The 15,414-nt window shown below is 41.1% G+C and overlaps 1 pseudogene; it reads left to right on the forward strand.

Moving 5' to 3' along the window:
• The first annotated feature begins 268 nt into the window (after nucleotides 1–268).
• LOC142427473 (tyrosyl-DNA phosphodiesterase 2 pseudogene) lies at nucleotides 269–5,453 on the forward strand (annotated as a pseudogene).
• Nucleotides 5,454–15,414: the final 9,961 nt, after the last annotated feature.

The following is a 15,414-nucleotide window of genomic DNA, read 5'->3' on the forward strand; positions in this document are numbered from 1 at the left end:
TTTTTTATTTTCTCTAAAACGTAAGAAAGGTTATTAAAATGAGTGGGGGAGCTGGACCAAGTAAGAAGACAGAAACGTATCACTTACATACGGAATGGGGGATTTTGACACTACAAGCCGACATTCAACTGAAGTGCAGAGTGCATGGTCAGTTCTGGAACTTACTCGCAGAGGGAAAGTACCCAAACCTGAGAAAATACACTACCTCCTTGACTGCATGACTCGGCTCTACTTATTGATGTGAGTCGGCCTTTCGCACATAAAGATCATGAAGTTCAAGCATCGTTCCACCGTGACTGAGGATCATTTGGACGTGTGCTTGAGGCTGGCTGTCAGCAGCTACTGTACGGACTGTGCACCCCTGGCTCATTCCATTCAGTGCAAGTCATCAGAGCAGACTCAGGTCATGACAGAAAATGCACATCGTTAATTGTGTTGTGTTATGCAATATGGACTCATGCAGTTATGCAAGGTACATAAACATAATGAATTCTCAATGCATTGATGAATAAATGTAATAAATAAATAAAAATAAATATGTTTTGCATTTTTGTAGTTGGAAGATAATTTTGACTTGATCATTTCATAAGTAGCTCACATGCTGAAAACGTGTGCACACCCATGATTTAGGGACTCAGAAGACTGCAGGGCAATTCTACCCTATCCTTTAGGGCAGTGGTGGGATTCAGCTGGTCTCACTCGTTTGGCAGAAATGATACCTAATGCTATGTTGAGTCCGGTGAACCAGTTTTTTAAATGGGCCTTGTAATCCGGGTTCTTCCTAGGTTCTTCCTAGGCAGTTGAGCAAGCCGGCCCATGTAGAAATCAGAAGTTTGCATTCCTTCGTCTTTTTTAATGGTCCTCTGCACAATAACGGTGTCTGGTCTCGTGTTGAAATCCTAAACTACCCTTTGGTATCTCTTTGGGGGTTTTTGGTTTTGTTTCATTTTTTGTATACTTAAAATGGTCATTAGGGCAGCGAGCCTGGCGTGAAAATATCTGACTCTCACCACTGCTCTCGTGTTGCGATGAGTTGGGATCCACTTAATGACAGCGGGTCTGGTTTCCTTGGTATAATGGTAAAGTGGTAATAAGTTTTGCACGCACTTATCACTTGCTGCGCTTGTGAACGCTTAGGCTAACGTTCATCTGCCAGCTGGTCTCTGCAGCTCTCTCTTGAACTTTGTGCTCTGTCTACCTCCCTCAGCAGGTCCATTCTTGGGGGAGTACTGGGAGCAAGGGAAGGTTGTATCTCTTCCTTTTGCCAGGAAGAATCTCCCTGGTATTAGGAATCTAGGTGCATACAGAAATAGAGTGCAGATGCCCATGACACTTCCTACCTCAAACACTTCTTCCCAAATAATACTGCATACTAGATTATTCATCTGCGTTCTTAATTGTTTGGGCATACAATGGGGCTTAAAAAACTCCCTGGGGAAATGCCATTATCTTTTAATCCAGTTTTTCAATTAATATTTTGAAGCTACATAGTATTTTATTTTGTTATAAAAACAAAATATTGTATTTAAGAATCACTAAGGAATATAGCTTTTAGAAACCTCTCCAACTTTTAAAAAAAACCCTAAATATTCAACCCTATAATTTCTATGTAATCTACCTTGGAACCCTGCCTCAACTTCTAAGACCCATTTTAACAGACATCAAATCTAGCCCGGCCGGGCTCAATTATTATTCTCAATAAGGACACTGCCCTGGAACTCAGTTATCTTCAAAACTTGAAATTGGTTTCTCAATGCTTTGCTCTATTTATACCTGCTATGCTGTGATGGCAGAGCCCTGGTACCACAGTGGGTTACGAGTTGTGCTGCTAACTGAAAACTAGGCAGTTCAAACCCAGCAGCCATTCCATAGGAAAAAGATGAGGCTTTCTGGTTCTAGAAAAATTTAGTCTCAGAAATACCAAGGGATAATTCTACTTTGTCCTATGGCATTACTATGAATCAGAATCAACTCAATGGCAGTGGATTTATGTTATAATGAGCTTCCTTCTCACTTTAAACATTTTCATTAACTAATTATTATCTGTATAGTTACAGCTATCATTGTCCATTTCTGTTCTCACTTATCGAATACTTTGGGTTTCTTAACACGTTAGCACATCTTACTCCACATTGTCACCATTTATTTTTTACCAGAAATTCAGAGTACAGAATTCCATTGCTGCTCAAGAAACAAGTCCAGGTAGAACTGTTTTCACTTGATTTGGGGAGAGACAGGCAAGGATATGATCCTAGAAAGCCCATAGTCAATAGGCATTGATCGCTCAACATTATATTGCATTGAAATGTCTTCAAGCATCCAATAAATTTGGGAGACATTTCTGCCACTCTGAGTTGCAGAAACATCTCTACAAATGTTTTTAAACAACCTGCCTCTCCAGACTTCGAAGTTTAGGCAAGAACACTAACAGTTCTGACTTTGCCTCCTTCACGCCCTGTTAGTGAAAAAGAACACTTCTATTATGGGAACCTGGCTTTCATTTTCTCTGTGATACTGCCAAATCATCACACTATGATTGTCTGCTTTTAGCTCCTGCTAATGGAGATATTAATAAAGCTTGAACCGTCTTCCACACAGGGATGTTGTTATGCCAATCAGTATGTGTAGAAATATTCGTAAAATATTAACTTCATGTTATATGTAAAAGATTGACAGCTTGGTAGGGGCACATATCCAGCAGGTAGTACAGATGAGAGGCAAAGACCGATGCTAGAGAACTACTCTTCTCCTATTCCCACCTTCGCAGTGGACTGCCCTCAAAAACAGACTCTACAGACTGCCAGTCACCCGTCTGTGTCTCCAAGGACACAGAGTGCCTCCGTCACCTTTCCTGCCACTGGGAGTTAATGCTGCCCTGGGGGTTAGTGTGTACTCTCATCTGGGGAGGGCCTGGGTAACTGTATGGAGCCGAAGAATCGGTCTCACCCCACCAATCCCAGCACCAGACTTCTTAGGATGTGTCCCACTAATATTTCAATATCTATATTATCTCAAAAAAATCCACGTTTAAGTTCATTTAAAATGCTTTCCATTCAGCAAAAACCTGGAATCCATTTGCAGAGTTGCCCTTGGACTAGGCCTCCACTGACCTTCCTCAGGTGATTGACCAGGAGCGTAACTAGCTTTGCTCTCAGACAAAATGCATTGGAAAAGTGAATTGCTGCAGGTATTAGTAGGTCAAAATTTACCATATCATTTATTTTCCCTAGTGACCCATTTTTAATTTGTTCTAGCTTCTATTGTCTTCTGCTCTTTTGGGACCGGGGTTTTTCTGTTTTATGTTAGTGTCCTTGTTGGGCTTTTCTTTACGATTATCTTTACATGAAATCCAGGATAGGCAATCCATAGAGATGGTAATGAGATGAATATTTTCTTAGGGTTATGACAGGAAAGGTGGGGGAGTGAGAGGTAATAATAATAGGTAAAAGAATGAATTAAATGTTCTAAAACTGATTGTGGTGGTGACTGTACAACATTTTTCAGTATATTTAACCCATTGTATTGTATGATATGTGAGTTATATGCCCACAAAACTTAATAAAACAAGATAAAATATATTTAAAATGACATCTGTTACTGAAAAATACCTTGTTTCCTTTCTTAAATTTTTTTTAATTCACAGCAGAAACAAAACTAAGTCTCGAAAAGGCTAAAAGGAAAATCACAAAAAGCACCCCCTGACTGTCACAGTCATCTCTAAAACTCCCCCCCCCCATCACAATCATCTCTGAAATGTACCCCGATTATCACAGTCATCTCTAAAATGCACCCCCTGACTATCACAATCATCTCTGAAATGTACCCCGATTATCACAGTCATCTCTAAAATGCACCCCCTGACTATCACAGTTACCCCTAAAGTGCACCCACTGACTATCACAGTCATCTCTAAAATGCACCTCGACTATCAGTTGTCTCTAAAATTCACCCCCGACTATCACAGTCATCTCTAAAATGTACCCCCGACTATCAGTCGCCTCTAAAATTCACCCCCGACTATGAGTCATCTCTCAAATTCACCCGACTATCACAGTCATCTCTGAAATGTACCCCGATTATCACAGTCGTCTCTAAAATGTACCCCCCGACTATCACAGTCCTGTCTAAAATGCACCCCCCGACTATCACAGTCATCTCTAAAATGCCCCTGACTATCACAGTCATCTCTGAAATGGCCCCCTGATTATCACAATCGTCTCCAAAATGCACCCCGACTAACACAGTCGTCTCTAAAATGTACCCCCGACTATCACAGTCGTCTCTAAAATGCACCCCCGACTATCACAGTCGTCTCTAAAATGGCCCTCTGAGTATCACAGTCATCTCTAAAATGGCCTCCCGACTATCACAGTCATCTCTAAAATGGCCCCCTAACTATCACAGTCGTCTCTAAAATGCAACCCCTGGGGCTGAGCTGGAGTGAGGAAGCGGCGACTGCAGTGGGCAGAGTTTGCTTTGGTCGTGAACGTGACTCCACTGTTGCCCAGTGCTACTTGGCGGCAAACGACTGGGAGATGGAAAGAGCGTTGAACTCCTACTTTGAGCCGCCGGTGGATGAGAGCGCAGTGGAAAACCGGCCCCAGGCCCGTGCCGAGCCCAAAACCTGTGTTGACCTCACAAAGGAAGAAGCAACTGATTGCCCGGATTCTAAAATTAGCCCCCCTGAAAATGGCCAGCAAGATGGCCGCATGATCTCCCTCCTTACCTGGAATCTTGATGGATTGGATCCACACAACCTGCCAGAGAGGGCCCAAGGGGTGTGCTCCTATCTAGCTTTGTACAACCCAGATGTGGTATTTCTTCAAGAAGTAATTCCTCCATACTATAGCGACCTAAGGAAGAGAGCAACCAGTTATGAAATTATTACAGGTAATGAAGAGGGATATTTCACAGCCATCATGTTGAAGAAATCACGAGTCAAACTAAAAAGCCACGAGATTGTTCCTTTTCCGAGCACCAAAATGATGAGAAACGTTTTGCGTGTGCACGTGACCGTGTCAGGAGACGACCTTTGCCTTATGACTTCACATTTGGAGAGCACCAGAGGGCATGCTAAGGAACGTGTCGGTCAATTGAAAGTGGTTCTGAAGGAGATGCAAGAGTCCGCTACAGTGATATTTGCAGGAGACACCAATTTAAGGGATCAAGAAGTTACCAAATGTGGAGGTTTATCTGACAATATTTTGGATATCTGGGAGTGTTTGGGCAAACCCAAGCATTGCCAATATACATGGAACACACAAATGAACTCTAATCTAGGAATGCCCGCCACTTGTAAGCTTCGATTTGATAGGATATTTTTCAGAGCAGCAGTTGACGGGGGCCACATTATTCCTCGAAGTCTGGACCTCCTGGGGCTGGAAAAGCTGGACTGTGGCCGATTTCCCAGCGACCACTGGGGTCAGCTATGCATCTTAGATGTAATATTGTGAGATGCTTCTCAGGTATGAGCTGTAAATGTACTGTGTGGTTTTGTTAAGGATCTTACAAAAATAATGTATACCTGTCTAGAAAAGTAGCTTTAATGTGGGGGAATTGACATACTGCATTGTTGTAACCGAATTTTTTAAAGACTGGTTCTCTTTTGTGAATTGTGTTCTCAGATTTCAGAGCTAAATTAGTGTCTACTGAAAGGCAGGCCCACTTTCAGAATATGAGGTTTCTTAATGAAAGACCACAGCCTCCTGGGGCCTGTAGCGGGGCTCACAATGTCAGCTGCATGCCAAGTGGGCCAAGGGTCTGCAAGCAAGTCTTTACACTTGCTTTGCTTTTATCAATCAAGGACCCTCATCAGTAATGTTGTGAATAAGTCTTCAAAATAAATTTCTTTTGCCCCAATGTCATGGAGAATTACTGACTACTTGGGAGTATGTATTTTGGTTATATTTGACAAGCTCAGATGATCCTAAAAGTCCACGATCATCTCTTGACAGCAGTTTCACGTCAGACTTGATGCCGGCCCACTGGCTCACAGTTCATCCTAGGTAAGCAGTCAATGAAACCTTCCACTGTGAAATCCCACGTGCTTGTTGACTTAGAGTTTTCTCGCCTGAAAAGGCAGAACTGGCCTTGAGAATGACTAAAGTCAGTGTCATCGGGGCACGAGACTCATAGAACAATGAATGTGTAAAGAAAAAATAGCCTTTTCGTTTTGCTACTTGTGAAATTGAATTATTTTCAAGAGATGAAAAAAGGGTACTTTTAGATGAGTTTATAAAATCAAACATTTCCACCAGGGAAACTTACTTTAAATAAAGAATTTTACTTATTTGTGGCCTATTTTAGTAAGTTTTTCTGCCTTGTGAAATTAGTGTTTGCTTGCTTCCTGAAAAAAATAAAATGCACCCCCTGACTATCACAGTCGTCTCTAAAATGCCCGGCTGACTATCACGGTCGTCTCGAAAATGTACCCCTATCAGTCATCTCTAAAATATACCCCCAGCTATCACAGTCATCTCTAAAATGTACCCCCGACTAGTAGTCATCTCTAAAATGTACCCCTATCACAGTGATCTCTAAGCTGGTCTGAAGGAGAGTCTAAGGCTTTCCTTAGCTCCGTGGCATCTAACCGCAGCGATGGAAGAAGTGCTGCTAATCACCTCTATCATGTAAGCACCGCATAGTGCAGGTGAGAACCAGCACTCACAGAGGCTAAACAACAGGCCTGAGCCACGCAGCTACTTCGTGATGCAGCTGGAATAGAACCCAAGGTCTCCCTGTCTGAGTACAGCACTTCCTCAGCTACACCTCGTTGCCTCTTTCTTCCAGGCTTCGGGAAATTATTTTTTAATAAAACAGTAAGAGCAATTAATTCTGTATTTATTTATTCAACAAATATTTATCGAGTATTTACCACGAGGCAAGCTTAGTCAGGGCCCAGCAGATGCAGCAGTAAATAAAACAAACAAGATTCCCTGCCTCTATAGAACTTAAATTCTATAAGGAAAGATGGGAAATGAGGAGCCAAGAACAAAATAATGAAACTGTGAAGAACAGTCAGAGGGAGAAGTAAATATTGAAATGTGGTAATAAAACAAGGCAAATTTTAAGTGAGTTCCTGTGTTCGTCTGGGTACTTTAGAGAAACAAATCGACAGAAATTCATGTATGAGAGTTTTATATAAAGGTTAAGTGTGCATCAAGGAAACATCCCAGCCCAGTGCTGCCCAAGCCCACAAGTCCAACCTGAAGCCATATGTCCATAAGTCCAACACTGATCCACAAAGTCCTCCTACGTCTCACAAAACACACACTATGATGCCGACTGCAGGAGGAAAGCTGAGTCAGTGAATGTGTAAGCATCTCAGCACTGGCAAGGGTCTCCACACGGCTGCTCCAGCACCCAGGGCTGCATCTGGGTAGGTCCATGAGGCTTCTCCACAGGAATGTCTTGAAGGAAGTGAACCTTGCCAGCTGAAGCAGGGAACTGGCTAAGGCAGCTGCACCCTGGTCCGATCATCAGAAAGCAAGAGACCCAAGAACCAGAAAGGTGAAGTTCACTGAGCCATTTATCCCTCCGCCCTTCAATTAACCTCACATGTGTTTATCGGCCAGGTTGGCACAATAAACTATCTACCTCAATTCCTAAAGGAAGTCAGGAAGTGAGCAGACATATGGGAGAACAATATCAAACCAGAGAGAGATTAAAAAAAATAAAGATTCTTAAGTGGTATCGCTTGGTATGGTCAAGAAACTGCAAGGCCGGTGCAACTCACGAAAATGAAGACATGTGAGTGTTAATCAGTGAAATCAGAACAGCTCAATAGGGCTCGAGTTTTTGTGGGACTTTGTGGAGTGTGGTAAGGACTCTAACTTAGTCACATAGGGAGTAGTTGATTTATAACATGATTCCATTTTCATCGGATCCTTGTAATTAAGTGTTGAAGAAAAGAAACATTGGCGCTGGAAGGATTATTGTAATAATCCAGGAGGATGACAATGATGGTTGGATTTGTAGTAGAAGTGGAGTGATAAAACTTGTTCGAGTTGACAGGTTTCGCTAATGAGCTGAAGTACAGGAGACAGAGAGGTCCCAAGCATAACAACAAGGTTCTTATATTGAGCAACGAGGAGGACAGAGTTGGCTTCAGCTGAGACAAGGAAGATACATAAGAAGCTGTTTGAAAGGGCGGCAAGGAGTACCGGAAGCTCATTTGTGGACATGATAGTTTGAGATGCGGTGTCAAATGGGTGGTTGGATATACAAGTTGATGCCAGTGGACAGATCCTAGCTAGGGGTATGTGTTTTATAGTTAAGCAAATAGAAGGTATTTAAATCCACATGCCTACATAAGATTCCCAAGAAGGAGCGAGTATAAGGACAGAAGAGATTCATTCTGAGCCCTGGGATTCTCCAACACTTAGAGGTCAACAAGATATGGAGAAAAATGCCAAAGAGCTTGAAACCAAAGTAAATATGACCCATATTTTCTGAACAGTTCCCCATGTCCACTCTGTACATGCTCCTAAACTAAGATTTACTGTCATCAGTTAGTTACAATAAAAAAAAAGAGGACCTGATTCAAAGGGCTTAAGAGGAGAGCAATGCTTTGAAAATGATTAGGGAAAAGAATGTACAGATGTGCTTTATACAACTGATGTATGTATATGTATGGATTGTGACAAGAGTTGTATGAGCCCATAATAAAATGGTTTTTTTAAAAAAGAATGTCACCAATCCTAATGAGAGTTCGAAAAAAGGGTAGGCATGAGAATATTTTGAGCAAGGTATTTATTACAGATGGCATCATTATAAAAGTGTAACGGTTTTAACAATGTATAAGTGTTCACACCTAAGCAATCACAATCATCTTAAAGTAAGTACTGTTAGAATCCATATTTTACAGATGAGGTCAATGACTTTTTGCAATACTAAATAATTTTCAAATTTGTTAGTCCACACTAACAAAAATTTGAATCTAGGCAGATTAACTCTTTAAACTATTGCCAAGAGGTTTCCAAACGACCACGAATCCTGGATCTATATAATCTGGCTTGTTCTTTTCAAAATGTGAATGTCATTTAAGTGCCTTTGGGTAGCATGCGGATTCATTCCATTACAACCCATGCTGGGCGTTCATTGCACTCCATCTTTCCCCTTCACACGGTGCGTGTACTTGCTGCACCGTGTATTCGGGTTGTTGACAGTTGGTCAACTTTACTGCCTTGGCAGTCTTGAACTGACTTGAAGGTCCATCATGTGACACTTTATTGTTTACTTATTCGGGAACACAGATGACAGCAACAACAACAACACCATCAGGAAAAATAAAACAAAGAAGGCGGGTCCTTTCAATTCTTGATGCTTTTCTCTGAGGTTTTCACTCATCATTTCTGGGGTTCTCTCACGGAGTTACTTCTCCAAAACGCATTCAAATCCAATTGCCATGACTTAGGGACACATTGCCTTTGCCGAAATCACAAGGCCTGCCCTGAGCAGGTACTGCAATAAAAGGGGCCACTCTGAGAAATGCGTCATCTCATCTCTTGTTGGAGTTTGTCATCCTCTTTTCTCTCAACAGTGGCCTATGACGCATCTATGAATTCTCACTAAGAATGAATGCAAGCTACTTTTGTTTTGAAATGGCAAAGATCCTGCTGAGAAGAGTCACCATTTACATTCACTTTTACTTGCATGTCCATTATGCATGTCTCCAAAACCAAAACTCACTGCCATCGAGTTGATGCTGACTCATAGCAACCCTATAGGACAGGGGATACCCGGCCCTGGGAGGTTCTGAGACAGTAGGTAGTAACTCTTCACCGAGTAGAAATTCCTGTTTCGCAGCGCCTCTGGTTTCAAACTGCTGACTTTGTGGATGGCAGTCCAACGGGCGACCACTAAACCAATAGGCCTCCTCATTAATACATTTAGTACCGAGCAATATTTTCTTCAGGTTTTTATGTTTAGAAGTTCACATATTTCTTTAAGTATTTCTGGCTTTCAAGTCCTGGAAAGGACATTATGATTCCGTCTCTTGTGGGGTTTTGGAAGAAATTTTTAAAGTTTTGTTTATAGGTTGTGTTTGTGGTTAAAGAAAGTAGAAAGAGATGTTAACAAAAGCCCAGTAGAAATAACGTTTACTATGAAAGGCAACAATAAAAAATGTTCTTTATTTGTAGACCTAACCTCTTGGGAACATTAGCTTCGAAAAGTATTAAAATCCGTTTTTCAGAAGCTGCTCTTTGTGTTGGGAGTTCCGACAGAGCAGAGAGGAAAACGGTGCTGAGCGCTAAATTGGGCCAGCTGGGCCGCTGGTATAATGGGCTGAGTTTGCACCTGGGGCAGGGAGCAATTGCACAGTGATTAACCTCTGGGTGGGCGTTTTTTTTCTCGTTAGCAGGGAAAGTGTTGAATTTCTCTCTCCTTTATATATGAGTATTTATACGCAAAGGATGATTTTCAGACATAAACCTAAAGAGTCATCTACTACATCTTTAATAATTCAGTTCACTAATTAGAACCCCAGGGTTCATGTTAATCTAGAATTTATTAAATATGTTAAACACGCTTAAAATAAATAATTTTCTAGCACTGCCTCCTCATATTTTCATATGAATTAGCAAATACTTATATAATTCACAAATTATAGTTATTAATAGCTAGTATCCTTATCCCTGTTTCATACATGAAGAAACTCAGGAAAAACAAGTGACGCTTCTAATGCAGATGTAAGTAATATTAGATTAAAGTTTTCCACTCTCATCTTATAACCCCAAAACCTACGTTCTTCCTATGAGTGGTTTGTCTTCATCAGCAGGCTGTGTGTTGGTGAGCCAAGCAGTAGACAGATGCACGTTGTCTTCCCATTCCCAGTCAACAATCTGTACTACACATCCATGAAACTCAAATACATTTGGCCTAGGAAATAGCTCTCATGCTTTAGAACACACTGCTTAGATCACTGGTAGTAAACATATATAGTTCACTTTCCCGAGATCTTATACAAAAGAAAAATATCAACAGACTCAGAATGAATTATGAGTGGCACGCTGATCACAGGTTTCTAAGGGAAACAAGGGGTGGGAGAGTCCTAATGACCAAGACAGATGTCAGAATTGTCACTTAGCCTGTTTTCCACCTGCCCCTCTGAGCCCCCTTCTGAGCCAGGATCCAAGTTTTGTGCCCCAAACCTGACCCAGGATGACAGCCCTGTGCTCTGAGCTCAGATGTTCTTCTGAGTGGCACTCAGCACTGTTCTCATTTTGTTAGTGATAATGAGGTGAACTCAAGGCTTGAAAATAATTGTGTTTAAATTTAGACTTATCTACATTGAGACTTCCTCTTCAAATCTCAATATTATCTTTTGAACTAATACTTATGATTCATGCCTTATTTTTGTTCAATGAGAAGTAAAATTAGAAAGTAAAGAATTTTTATTAGAAATATTTGTGAGACCACCCTTTTATTTGGAAATGAAATTAATATATAATACTATGTACCTTGCTTATTTACACATAATCCTTTAAATTAGCATAATGCATATCCTAACGGCTAAAAATGATGTCTTACAATGAAACACTATAAATCTCAACATATTAATGCTCAAACATTACATTACTTCAGAATGTACAAAATTCTTCACTCACTACCACTAAGTAATAATAGCTTCCACCTTCATTGTGGTCATAACACACACCCTCTCATTTCAAAAACATCTTTGAAGCATTTATATTACTTCTGCTTAAGAACAATGTATTAAAGAATTTTCTTTTCTTTTTTTAAATCATTTTATTGGGGGCTCTTACAACTCTTATTTGTTGCCATATAATCATTCTCAAAACATTTTCTTTCTATTTGAGCCCTTGGTATCAGCTCCTCATTTTTCCCTCCCTCCCTGCCCACCCCCTCATGAACCCTTGATAATTTATAAAGTATTATTGTTTTGTCATGTCTTACATTGTCGATATCTCCCTTCACCCACTTTTCTGTTGTCCATCCCCCAGGGAGGGGATTATATGTAGCTCCTGTGATCGGTTCCCCCTTTCTACCCCATTTTCCCCTTACCCTCCTGGTATTGGTGTTCACATTATTGGTCCTGAGGGGTTTATCTGTTCTGGATTCCCTGTATTTCCGTCTCTTATCTGTACCAGTGTACATCCTCTGGTCTAGCTGGATTTGTAAGGTAGAATTGGGGTCATGATAGTGGGGGGAGTGAAGGAAGCATTGAAAGAACTAGAGGAAAGTTGTACGTTTTATCGTTGCTATACTGCACCCTGACTGGCTAGTCTCCTCCCCGCAACACTTATGTAAGTGGATGTCCCATTGCCTACAGATGGACTTTGGGTCTCTACTCCACACTCCCCCCTCATTAACAATGATATGATTTTTTGTTCTTTGATGCCTGATACCTGGCCCCATCAACATCTCGTGATCACACAGGCTGGTGTGCTTCTTCCATATGGGCTTGGTTGCTTCTCAGCTAGATGGCCGCTTGTTTACTTCAAGCCTTTAAGCCCCCAGGCACTATAACTTTGGATAGCCAGGCACCATCAGCTTTCTTCACCACATTTTCTTAGATATGTGCTTTGTCTTCAGCAATCATATCCGGAAGGTGTGTATCATGGAATGCCGGTTTAATAGAAAAAGTGTTCTTGCACTGAGAGAGTACTTGAGTAGAGGCCCAATGTCCATCTGCTATCTTAATACTAAACCCATAAATATATGCACATAGATCTATTTCCCCATCATCATATATAAATATATTTACATACATACATGCCTGTATTTATACCTCTATAAATGCCCTTTGCCTCCTAGTTATTTCCTCTATTTCCTTTCACTTTCCTCTTGCCCCACTAGCATGCTCAGCCTTCATTTGGGTTTCAGTAATTCCTCTCAGTTACATTACCCTTGATCATGCCCTACCAGGCCTCCTACACCCTCCTCACCATTGTTTTTGGATCACTTGTTGTTCCTTTGTCCCTGGGTTTCACTTCCTTTCTCCCACCTCCCACTCTCCCATGTCCCCCTGGAACCATCAGTCCCGCTGTTTTCTCATCCAGAATGTTTATCCTGCCTGTCTTATCTAGATATACCTGCAGAGATAATAATATGCACAAAAACAAGACATAGCAAAACAAAGCAACAAAAGAAAACAAAATAACAAAAAACAATGACAAAAAAGAGAAAAGCTTGTAAATAGTTCCAGATCAGTTTGTTGACCTTTAGAAGTTTTCTGGTCAAATCTGATGGGGGTACCATACCCTGGCCCCAAAGTCTAATTTTGGTATTCCCTCGGGACTTTGTTGCTGTTCTTTTGCACACCCTTAGTGTTTTGCTTCGGTGTGGTGGAGTCAGATCGGGCAAAATTCCCACACTGTGTCCCCAGTGTTGTCCCCTGTAGGGCCATGGGTCAGTGAGGGATGTCGTGTCTCATAGTGGAGCTGGTCATATCGTCCTCTCTGTGCATTGGCTGATCTGAGCAGGGATATCATCCTCAAGGGTTGGTGGGCCAGCCTATGCTCTACTCTCTCATCCTCCCCCTTCATTTGCTCCTGTGTCCTCTGATCAGACATGTCCCTCTCCCTGAGTGTATTAAAGAATTTTAAGCAAGGAAGTGACATATTCAGATTACTTCCTTAGAAGGTCACATTGACTATTTTGTGAAGAATAAACCAGCAGAAAATCCTGACAATGTACTTTGAAAATTGGCCAGTGATATAGATTGCTGGGAAATGATCCTTCCAGGATGGAGGGCACTCAAAACCCACAGTGGCTACACTAATGGGCTCGAGCACCTCAATGATCCTGAAAATGGCCTCACACTGGCAGTATTTCATCTTGTTGTATGTGAGTTGTCATGAGTATGAACCAACTCAACATCACCACTTTCATGCTCAACCAAACCCTTCAGTCCTTTCCATGTAGCCACAGGCCTAGTTCTATTTCAATATGTTGGCAATACAAGGATATCACAATCCCCAATGGGAACTTTCAGAACCCTTCTCTGACTCCTTTTATTTTCCTACAGACAAGAAAATCTCAGATATTTTGCCACTACATCAATCTTACTTTTTTTTTTTTTTCAAAAACATCCCTTGAGCTTATGCCTTGCTCCATTCCAAGACGTAACCTTTCATTTGGACATATTGGCAGCACTTTAGATAGAACACTCTCTATCGCCCCTTGGAATCAACTTTGAAAGAATATTGTGGAGCAATCTCAATCAAATAGAAACATCTGCACATCACTCCCTCCCTTATAAACATTATCTTATCTGGAAGTGTGACTGGACACATCACAAAGTTCAGTTATGGTAATAGAACATACCAAGGCCAAAAAAATTGCTGAGATTTCTAAGAATACAATTTAACTATCCAACAAGGTGTCTGCCTCATTTTTACTCTCCACTGTCTACCATATTTTGCAATTTCTTACTGCATCTTACTACTGAGACGTAAACACCTTCCATCAGCCTCAATACTCTGAAAGATCACAAAGAAATTTTGGTCTTTCCTCTCTTAAGTGTTTGTCCATGATTGCTGAAGACAATGCAGGTACATAAGCAAATGTGGTGAAGAAAAATGATGGTACCCAACTATCAAAAGATATAAAGTCTGGGGTCTTAAAGGCTTGAAGATAAACAAGCAGCCATTTAGCTGAAAAGCAACAAGCCCACATGGATGAAGCACACCAGCTTGTGTGATCATGAGGTGTCGATGGGATCAGGTATCAGGCATCAAAGACCCTAAACAAAAAATCATATCGATGTGAATGAGGGGGAGTGCGGAGTGGAGACCCAAATCCCATCTGTAGACAATTGGACATCACTTTATACAAGGGTCACAAGGAAGAGACATTGGTGCAGTATAAGACCAACAAAACACACAACTTTCCTCTCATTCTTTAGTGCTTCTTCCCCACCCCCACCCTCAAACCCCACCCTGACCATAATCCTAATTCTACTTTACAAATCTGACAAGATCAGAGCAAGTACACGGGTATAGATAACAGCAGGAAACATAGGGAATCCAGGACAGATAAACCCCTTAGGACCAGTAATGAGAGTAGTATTACCAGGACAGGAAGGGAAGGGTGGGGGAAGAAAGGGACAACAGAAAAGTGGGTGAAGGGAGACAGCAGTGAATGTTAGACATGAAAAAAATTTATAAATTATCAAAGGTTCATAAGGGAAGGAGGGTGTGGAGTAATGAGCTGATACCAAGTAGAAAAAAATGGTTTGAAAATGATGATGGCAACAAATGTACAAATGTGCTTGACAGAGTGGATGGATACATGTATGGATTGTGATAAGAGCTGTAAGAGCCCCCAATAAAATTATATTTAAATAAATAAATAATAACAAAAAATGAATGTGTCCATCTGTATTGCTTTGAGCAGTATAGCCTCATTAAGTGACAAATTCATTTCAAATGTTACAATAAAGCTGAA

Source organism: Tenrec ecaudatus, chromosome 15 (genome assembly GCF_050624435.1).
Source record: "Tenrec ecaudatus isolate mTenEca1 chromosome 15, mTenEca1.hap1, whole genome shotgun sequence".
Taxonomy (NCBI): domain Eukaryota; kingdom Metazoa; phylum Chordata; class Mammalia; order Afrosoricida; family Tenrecidae; genus Tenrec; species Tenrec ecaudatus.